This window comes from Equus asinus, chromosome 10 (assembly GCF_041296235.1).
Source record: "Equus asinus isolate D_3611 breed Donkey chromosome 10, EquAss-T2T_v2, whole genome shotgun sequence".
NCBI lineage: Eukaryota > Metazoa > Chordata > Mammalia > Perissodactyla > Equidae > Equus > Equus asinus.
In genome coordinates, this window is record NC_091799.1 from 52,430,842 (window position 1) to 52,439,381 (window position 8,540).

The 8,540-nt window shown below is 51.5% G+C and overlaps 1 pseudogene; it reads left to right on the forward strand.

Moving 5' to 3' along the window:
- The first annotated feature begins 7,218 nt into the window (after positions 1–7,218).
- LOC106828541 (olfactory receptor 10H1-like) lies at positions 7,219–8,165 on the forward strand (annotated as a pseudogene).
- The last annotated feature ends 375 nt before the right edge of the window (positions 8,166–8,540 follow it).

Here is an 8,540-nt window from a genome sequence, read left to right on the forward strand (position 1 = left end):
AGAGGGAGTACCTGACCCAGACCAGAGAGCATGGAAGGCTTCCAGGGGGTGGTGACATCCACCCTGAGGCCTGAAAAATGAGTGGAAATGAGCCAGGCAAGGGAGTCATGGGGAGGACTGCGATGTGCTTCTCATCTTCCTCCTGTTCCTGGTTTCACCCCCTAGAAGTCTCCCTGAGTCACTCATCTCTATTCTCCTCATGACAATGGAGACCCTCTTTTGAGCACCTTCTGTGCACCACACACCATGCTGAGGGCTTTATAGGCAGAGCTGATTGAATGCCCTTACTAGGGGGTATGCTTTTACCCAAAGCAGCTGAAAACTTAGGTCCACACGAAAACCTGCACATGGATGTTTATAGCAGCTTTATTCATAAGGGCCAAACCTTGAAGCAACCAAGATGCCCTTCAGTGGGTGAATGCATAAATATCCTGTGACACACCCAGATAGTGGAATATTATTCGGCGCTAAAAAGAAGCGAGCTATCAAGCCATAAAAAAGCATGGAGGAACCTCCAATGCACATTCTTGAGTGAAGCAGCTCATCTGAAAAAGCTACACACTGTACGGTCCCCACTATCCGACCTTCTGGAGAAGGTGAGCTGTGCGGACAGTAAAACATCAGTGGCTGTCAGGGGTCAGGGGAGAGGGGTGAATGGGCAGGACACAGAGGATTGCTAGGGCAGTGAAAGTGCTCTGTATGATGCCATAATGATGGCTGCATCTCATCATACGATTGTCAACACCCAGAGAATTTACGACGAGAGCGAACCATAGTGTAACTGTGGACTTTGGATGATGATGACATGTCAATGTAGGTTCGCCCATTTTAACAAATGTCTCACTCTGGTGGGGATGCTGATAATGGGAGAGGCTGGGCATGTGGGCACAGGGGGATAAGTGGGAAATCCCTGTACCTTCCTTTATATTTTGCTGTGAACCTAAAACTTCTCTAAACAGAATGAAGTCTTAAAAAAATAAGTTGAAACCCAACCAGATATGTTTGCACAATATTTTTTGGTAGATTAAAGTTTGAGAGCTTGGCAAGCTTTTTCTGTAAATGGCCAGATGGTACAAATTGTTGACTTTGCTGGTCACACCATCGCTGTCACAACTACTCAAGTTGCTGTTGTGACACAAAGACAGCCACAGACAAGATGTCAACAAGTGGGCATGACTGTGTTCCAATAAAACTTTATTTGTAAACACAGGCCGCAGACCCACATACCCTAGTCTTTCACCTCTAAAGCTGTAGTATAAAAGCATAGGGAGAAAGCAAGGAGAATGTTTCTGACGGGAACAGTATTAAGGCACAAGAAACAGAAGGCAAGGGAACAAATTGGTAGACAAAATTAGCATTGGAATCTCTAAAAACTGGCTGCACATCAACGAGAAAAAGACGATCCAATATGGAAAGGAGGAAAGGCTTTGAAGAGGCAGGTGGAAGAGAGGAAACCCACACAGCTAATGAGCGGTGGAGATGTTCCGCTCTGCCAGTGATTAGGGAAACGCAAATTAAAGCGACCTGGGGACCACCGGGCAGCCATGTCCACAAAGTTAAGTTTCTCGCTGTCGAGGGTTAGCGAGGGTGTGGGAAACAGAGGCTCCACACAGGGGCTGGGATGCGAGTGAGCACAGCCACTGGGAGTCTAACGGAAATTCTTCTCAAATTCAAGAATCATGTATCAGGCGACCTGATGTTCTCACTGCTGATTCGCGCTTGAATCCGGTAATGCCGTGGCAGGAAAGGACGCACAAGGACATGTGCTGCAGTATTCCCAATGAGGTGACAAATGGGAAGCCACCGAGGTGTCTCGGTCAAATGCACACTGCAGACACTCATAAAATTGAATATTGAACTGAGGTGGTTCCATAGCAGTGGTTCTGACCCAGGGGTGATTTTGCCTGCAAGGGGAGATTTGGAGACATCTGGAGACATCTGGAGATGTTTTGTCAGGGCTGGGGTGCGGAGGCTGCTGGCATCTCGTAGGTAGAGGCCAGAGATGCTGTTCAACAGCCTGCAACGTACAGGACAGCCCCCACCACAAATGACCCAGCCCCAAATGTCAACACTGCCCAGGTTGAGAAACCCTGGTCTCTATAAACTAACATGGATTTCATGCACCGTGGTGAGTAAAAAAGCCAGGCTCCAGAAAGGCACCTACAGGATGGTCAGAACCGTGTTAAAACTCGCAGTGTGGAGAACGGTTTGGTGGTTCGCGAGAGTTAAACATAGGGCCCCAGATCCCAAATTTGCAGGGCTTTAGACTCTGCTGGAGCCCCTGAGAAGCTCAGGTAATTGACTCAGCCCCGGCAGGCAGGGAGGGAGGAAAGTGAGCACACACTCTCCCTGAGGTGGCTCTCTCCCTCGCAGGGTCCCCAGGGGCCCAAGCATCTCTGTAGCACAGGCAGAGGCAATAGGGTCACAGTGAGAGGAGGCAGGGGGCAGGGGGCAGGGCGCAGAGGCAGCATAAGTAACGGCACTCGGCCTCAGGCAAATCCCCACCCAGCTGGCACGCTCAGGGCGGCAGGCTTCTTGCCTTGATCCCAGCCCTCCTGAACAGCCTTCACCTGCAGGGAAACGCGAAGCCAGGGCTTCCCGCTGTGGTCAGGCAGAAGCAGGTGCAGAGCTGGGAGCCCCAGGTGAGTCCCTTCTCCGCCTTCCGCCTGACCAGGAGAGACCTGGGGAGCCAGCATCTGCTCCGGACACGGAGAAGTCATCTTGTTGATGCCACTGCTTGTGCCATTCGAGTCTCTGGGGTGGGGCTGCAGGCAGGGCTCCCATCCTAGCTTCCTGGCAGTGGGATGACTGCTCTGCAGGCATTACCTTTTCTGGAGCTCTCCTTACCTTACGAGGAAGGTTCACTGCACAAGCGAGAAAACTGAGGTGCCGAGAGAGGGGAGCTGCCCCTCACAGTGACCCAGCACAGCTGTCTGACTTTTCAGCTCTCTCCCTCTCTGTCCTGGCCAGAAACCAGCGGGAGAAGGATTGGGGGAAGGCAGGGAAAAAGGGACAAGAGGACTCAGGATGAGAAGCTCCAGCCACCTCTGGGGTATGAAGCATGGGAGGCACCAGGAGGCACAGGTTGGTGATAGTAAGAAGTTAAGGATGAAAATAGGCAGAGAAAGGGAGGGAGGGGTGGCTGAGATGGAGGGAGGGTGCAGAGAGGGGAGCCAAACCGCTTCACCAGAGACAGCGGGATGGGGGCAACCAGCTAAGGCCAGATGAGGTCTGAGAGACAAGAGAGGCCTCGTCCGTGGTCTCAGCCAGGGTCAGTGCGGCCCCGGAGGATGTTTGACAGTGTGTGAGGATACTTCTCATTGTTACAATGGGCGATGCTGCTGGCATCTATGGGTGCCAGGGACTCTGCTCAACGTCCCACAATGCCCAGGACTGCCCCCACCAGAGAGTGTGATTTGTGCCCCTAGTGTCCCTGATGCTGATGGAGGGAAACCCAGCCCCAGGGGCCGATGTGGGCAGGACCTGTCCATGGATGGGGTTGTCGCCCGAGTCCCTGGGTGGGGAGCCAGCCCCACTGTGGTTTCTCCAAGGGCCAGATAGCGAGATTGCACCGTCTCTCTCTGGGGCTGGTCCCTTTACTCACAGACGAACCTGCCAGGTGATCCTGGTGGATCAATGCCAGCAGATGGTAGTCCCCCTCTCTGCCGTCCTGCTCCCATGCCCATGATGGGTCTATGTCTGTTTACTTCGAAAAAATGGAGTTGAGAGTTGTTAGAGCAGTTTTGGGTTTACAGAAAATTGAGCATATAGTGCAGAGAATTCCCGGATATGCTCTCTTTCTCTCTGCCCGCAGTTTCCCCTGTTATTAGTGTCCTGTGTTAGTGTGGTCCCTGTGTTACAGTTGCTGACCCAGAATTGACACATTATTATTAACCAAAGCCCACGGTTATACATGAGGATTCACTCTTGGTGTTGTGCTTCCTATGAGTTTTGACAAATGCACAATGTCACGTATACGCCATTACAGTATCACACAGAATAGTTTCTCCACCTTAAAAAGTCCCCTGAGCTCCACCTGTTCATCCCTCCTAATCCTGAGCCCCTGACAACCAGGGACACATCTGTTTCCAGTCTCCCTGGTTTGCCCCTTCCAGACTGAACGGACGCCCCTCTTAGCTGCGTCCTGCATCCCCACCCTTCCAGAGGGTGGTACGTGCAGCCCTGGGCCACCTCCCCAGGACGTGGGGGTCTCTCGCCTTCTCATAGTTCTCCTCCCATTCTTCTTGGTGCCTGTGGATTTCTGCACTCTTGTTTGTGTGAGGAGGCAGCGTGTAAGTGGAAGAGCATGGTGAAGCTGTCATCTCCATGGTCTGGGAGTGACCTCTAACATTCGTTAACAGCCACCAGCAATGGTGAGTGTAACAGAGAGGTTAGGAAAAGACAGGCCTTGGGGCCTATCAGAGTTAGGTTCAGATCCTGGCTCTCCCACTCCAGACCCGTGGTCTCTTGGGCAAGTGATGTGTCTTCTGTGGGATTCAGCTGCCAGATCTGCAAATTGGGGTCATGGCAGGTGCCTCATAGTGATGGGGTAAAGATTTGGTACGAAACGCTTGAGCACAGGCCTGGTCCACAGCTCACATCCAATCAAAGGTAGCTATTCCCATCAAGACTCAAAACCCACTGCCAGGGACAGATGAGTCTCCACGTGACAGGTTATGATGAGGGTCACAACAAGGTTAGGAGGAAGGAGTTTAAACTCACTCGGGAATCCTTCTTTTGGAAGCACCCAGGAATGAGTGTCCAGATATGCTCTCGGAAGAGAGTTTCCAGGAGGGCTGCTCAGACGAGGTGACCTTTCAGCTGAGTCTCAAAGATAACCAGGCATTGCCAGGTGGAGAAAGAGGGGAAACAGGATCTGGGCAGAGGGAGCTTCCCCAGGAAATGCAACTGCATTCTCTAGATCATTGGTTCTCTAGGGGCGAGTGACTGTCCCCCATTGGGAGAGTAGCAATGTCTGGAGACATTCTTGGTTGTTACGACTGAGCTGGGGCTATTGGTGTGCAGCTGGTGGAGGCCAAGGATGCTGCTCAACATCCTACAGTGCACAGGACAGCTTCCCACAGCAAAGAATGATCCCGACCCAGATGTCACGAGTCCCATGGTTGAGAACCCTTGCAATAGAAATTGGAGAGGAAGGGAAGGCTTGTGAGCACAACCCCACGACCCCCTTTTCAGCCATTCAGCCTCTTCTTGGAGCCTCTGGTTTCCAAGTCCTTGGCTTTGACTAGTCTGCTAAGATCCCCAAGTAGCAGGACTGAGTGGGGCTGTGGGGGCCACCATCCTGGGGACCTATGGGCAGGTGCTGACTCAAACGTGGAGGAAAGATGCAAGTGACTCCAGGGTAGGGAGGCCAAGACACTCTGAACACCAGTGACATTTGGGGAGTGCAGCCTCCAGGCCCCAGTGTGCCTGGTCCCCTTTGGTCTCTCATTATCAACTGTCAGGGCTCGATCAACAACCTAAGCTCACTGAAGAGGGAATTTGTGACTTTTTTCATATTTTTGAAATTATGGTAAAATATACCTGACATAAAACGTACTTACATTAGCCACGTTATAACACACATTTCAGGGGCATTAATTTTATTCATGACGTTGTGCAACCACCACCTCTACTTAGTTCCAGAACTTTCTCATCACCCTTAAAGGAGACCCAATGCCCCTTAGAGGTGACTCCCCATTCTCTCCATCCCCCAGCCCCTGGCAACCTCTGACATGCTTTAAACAGCTACATGAATGTTCACAGCAGCATTGTTCACAACAGCAAACAACTGGAAACAGTGCAAACGTGCATCAGCTGAAGCAGGGGTGGACAAGGTGATGCATCAGTGCAGCGGGATATTGTTCAACCAGGAAAAGGGATGAAGTCTGATATGTGGTGCAGCATGTACGAGCTCAGAAAACATCACGTTGAGTGAAAGAAGCCACACACATTAGGACAATATTGTGTGATTCCACTCAGAGGAAACGTCCAGAACAGGCAAATCCATAGAGACAGAAGGAGACTGGTGGTTTACTGCCTTTTAAACTTTATACTACCTAATAAACACAGTTCATTTAGTAATACCTATGTGGTGGGGCCAGCCCACTGGCAGAGTGATTAAGTTCACCCCTCTGCTTTGGCAGCCCGGAGTTCATGGGTCTGGACCCTGAATGTGGACCCACGCACAGCTCATGAGGCCACACTGTGGCAGCACCCCACAGTACAAATGGAGGAGGATTGGCACGGATGTTAGCTCAGGGACGATCTTCCTCACCAAAAAGAATAAATAAATAAAGTAAAATAGCTGTTATTCATAAAGACGCATCAGAATCTCATCAAATTGAAGGGATGTACTGAGCACAAACCACGTGCATTTGCTCACTTAGTGCACTGATTTAACTATCCTAGGCAGCACCTACAGGGGACCAGGTCACATTCCAAGAACAACCCGTTTACTTCTCACAACCTCTCCTGGGTAGGTCAGGGGAAATGGAGGTATCGAGAGGGGAAGAAACTCAGTCAAGTTTACGCAGGAGGCAGAGCAGAGATTTGAACTCAGTTGGGGTGACCCCCACGTTCCTCTGTCTGGCGGCTGTGTGGCATTGCCTCAGAACACAGAGATGTGCCTCATGGGGGCTCGGAAACAACCAGAATGTTATTTCTAGTCTCCTGCCTCTGATGCCCTGCACGGATGACTCCAGAGGAAGAATCTGGTTGATTCAGATTAAGTTAGAGACGCGCCCTGATCCAAGGAGTCGTATGCGTGGGGCAGGGACGTTTCACTGTGTCTGCAGCTGTGGAACGAAGAGGACTTCTCAGAAGGGAGGAGGAGGGCAGAGCAGCCATGGCTGGAAGCTCCATGGAAGGAACGTTTTCATTTTTAGAGGCATCCTTGAGAGATAGTGCAAGGTATAGTCTTAGGAGACAGCCCAGCCATGGGTTCAAGTCTTGGCTCTGCCGTTGTGACAGCTCCACCTTGAGCAAGCTATGTATGCTGTCTGCAGCCTAATATTCCCAATATGTATGCTCAGGATACTGAAAATGCAGGTGATAAAGACAGCACCTTCCTCACTGGGATGACAGAGGAGTAAATCATACGAGGCACTGAATGGGAATCAATCAATGTTAGCAGTCACTTATCAGGAACACCTGATGACCATTCTCCATCCAGTAGCTGACCTCTCGCTGTCACACCTCACCCCAGGAACAGCCTCCATGCAGAGAGCCAACCTCTCAGCAGTGAGCGAGTTCATCCTTATCGGCTTCTCCACTTTCCCCCACCTCCAGCTGGTGTTCTTCCTGCTGTTCCTCCTGATGCACCTGTTCACGCTGCTGGGGACCCTGCTCATCATGGCCACCATCTGGAGGGAGCACAGCCTCCACACGCCCATGCACCTCTTCCTGTGCACTCTCTCCATCTCCGAGATCCTCTACAACTTCACCATCATCCCACGAATGCTGGCTGACCTGCTCTCCACCGTCCACTCCATCACCTTCACAGCCTGTGCCAGCCAGATGTTCTTCTCCTTCACTTTCGGGTTCACCCACTCCTTCCTGCTCACTGTCTTGGGCTATGACCGCTACGTGGCCATCTGCCACGCTCTGCGCTATAGTGTGCTCATGAGTCCTGGTAGCGGTGCCTGCCTAGTGGCCTGGTCCTGGGCTGGTGGCTCAGTCATGGGGATGGTGGTGACAATGGCCATTTTCCACCTCATCTTCTGTGGACCCAATGAGGTCCACCATTTTGCTTGCCACGTGCCACCACTGTTGAAGTTGGCCTGTGGAGCTGATGTACCACGGGTGGCAAGGGTGTGGGCCTGCTCTGCATCACTGTCCTGCTGGGCTGCTGTCTCCTCATCCTCCTCTCCTATGCCTTCATCATGTCCACCATCTTGAGGATCCCCTCAGCTGAGGGCCGGCACAAGGCCTTCTCCACGTGTGCATCCCACCTCACTGTGGTGGTCGTGCACTACAGCTTTGCCTCTGTCATCTACCTCAGGTCCAAGAGTCCCCAGTCTCTGGAAGGAGACACCCTGATGGGCATCACCTACACGGTCCTCATGCCCTTCCTCAGCCCCATCATCTTCAGCCTCAGGAACAAGGAGCTGAAGATCACCACGAGGAAGACCTTCCTCAGCACACTCTACCCAGAGAAAATGTGATCATCTCGGAGGAATTCCTTGGAAATAGCTAAACTGGATTACCAGATGCTACCATGAGAAGTGGCACCCTGTATACACGTAGGAACCTATTTATCTGATGCCTTAAGGTTTAAAAGGAGCCTCGTCGGCTGTATCCAAATGTACCAACATTGGTTAAACAATGTCAGGAGCGCATTTGTGGTGAAGAAATGTGTGAGATTGTAACACAGAGAAAATTAGATTTCATAATTCCTGCCCACTGCGGGACACTTTGTCAGGTAGCATTACACCTGGAACCTGTTCTTCTGCCAGAAACCAGGGTGGTCTGCTTACTCCCACCACCATAAATCCAGATTGCAAAGAGAATTGGAAGACGCCAGATGCAACCCTCTACCA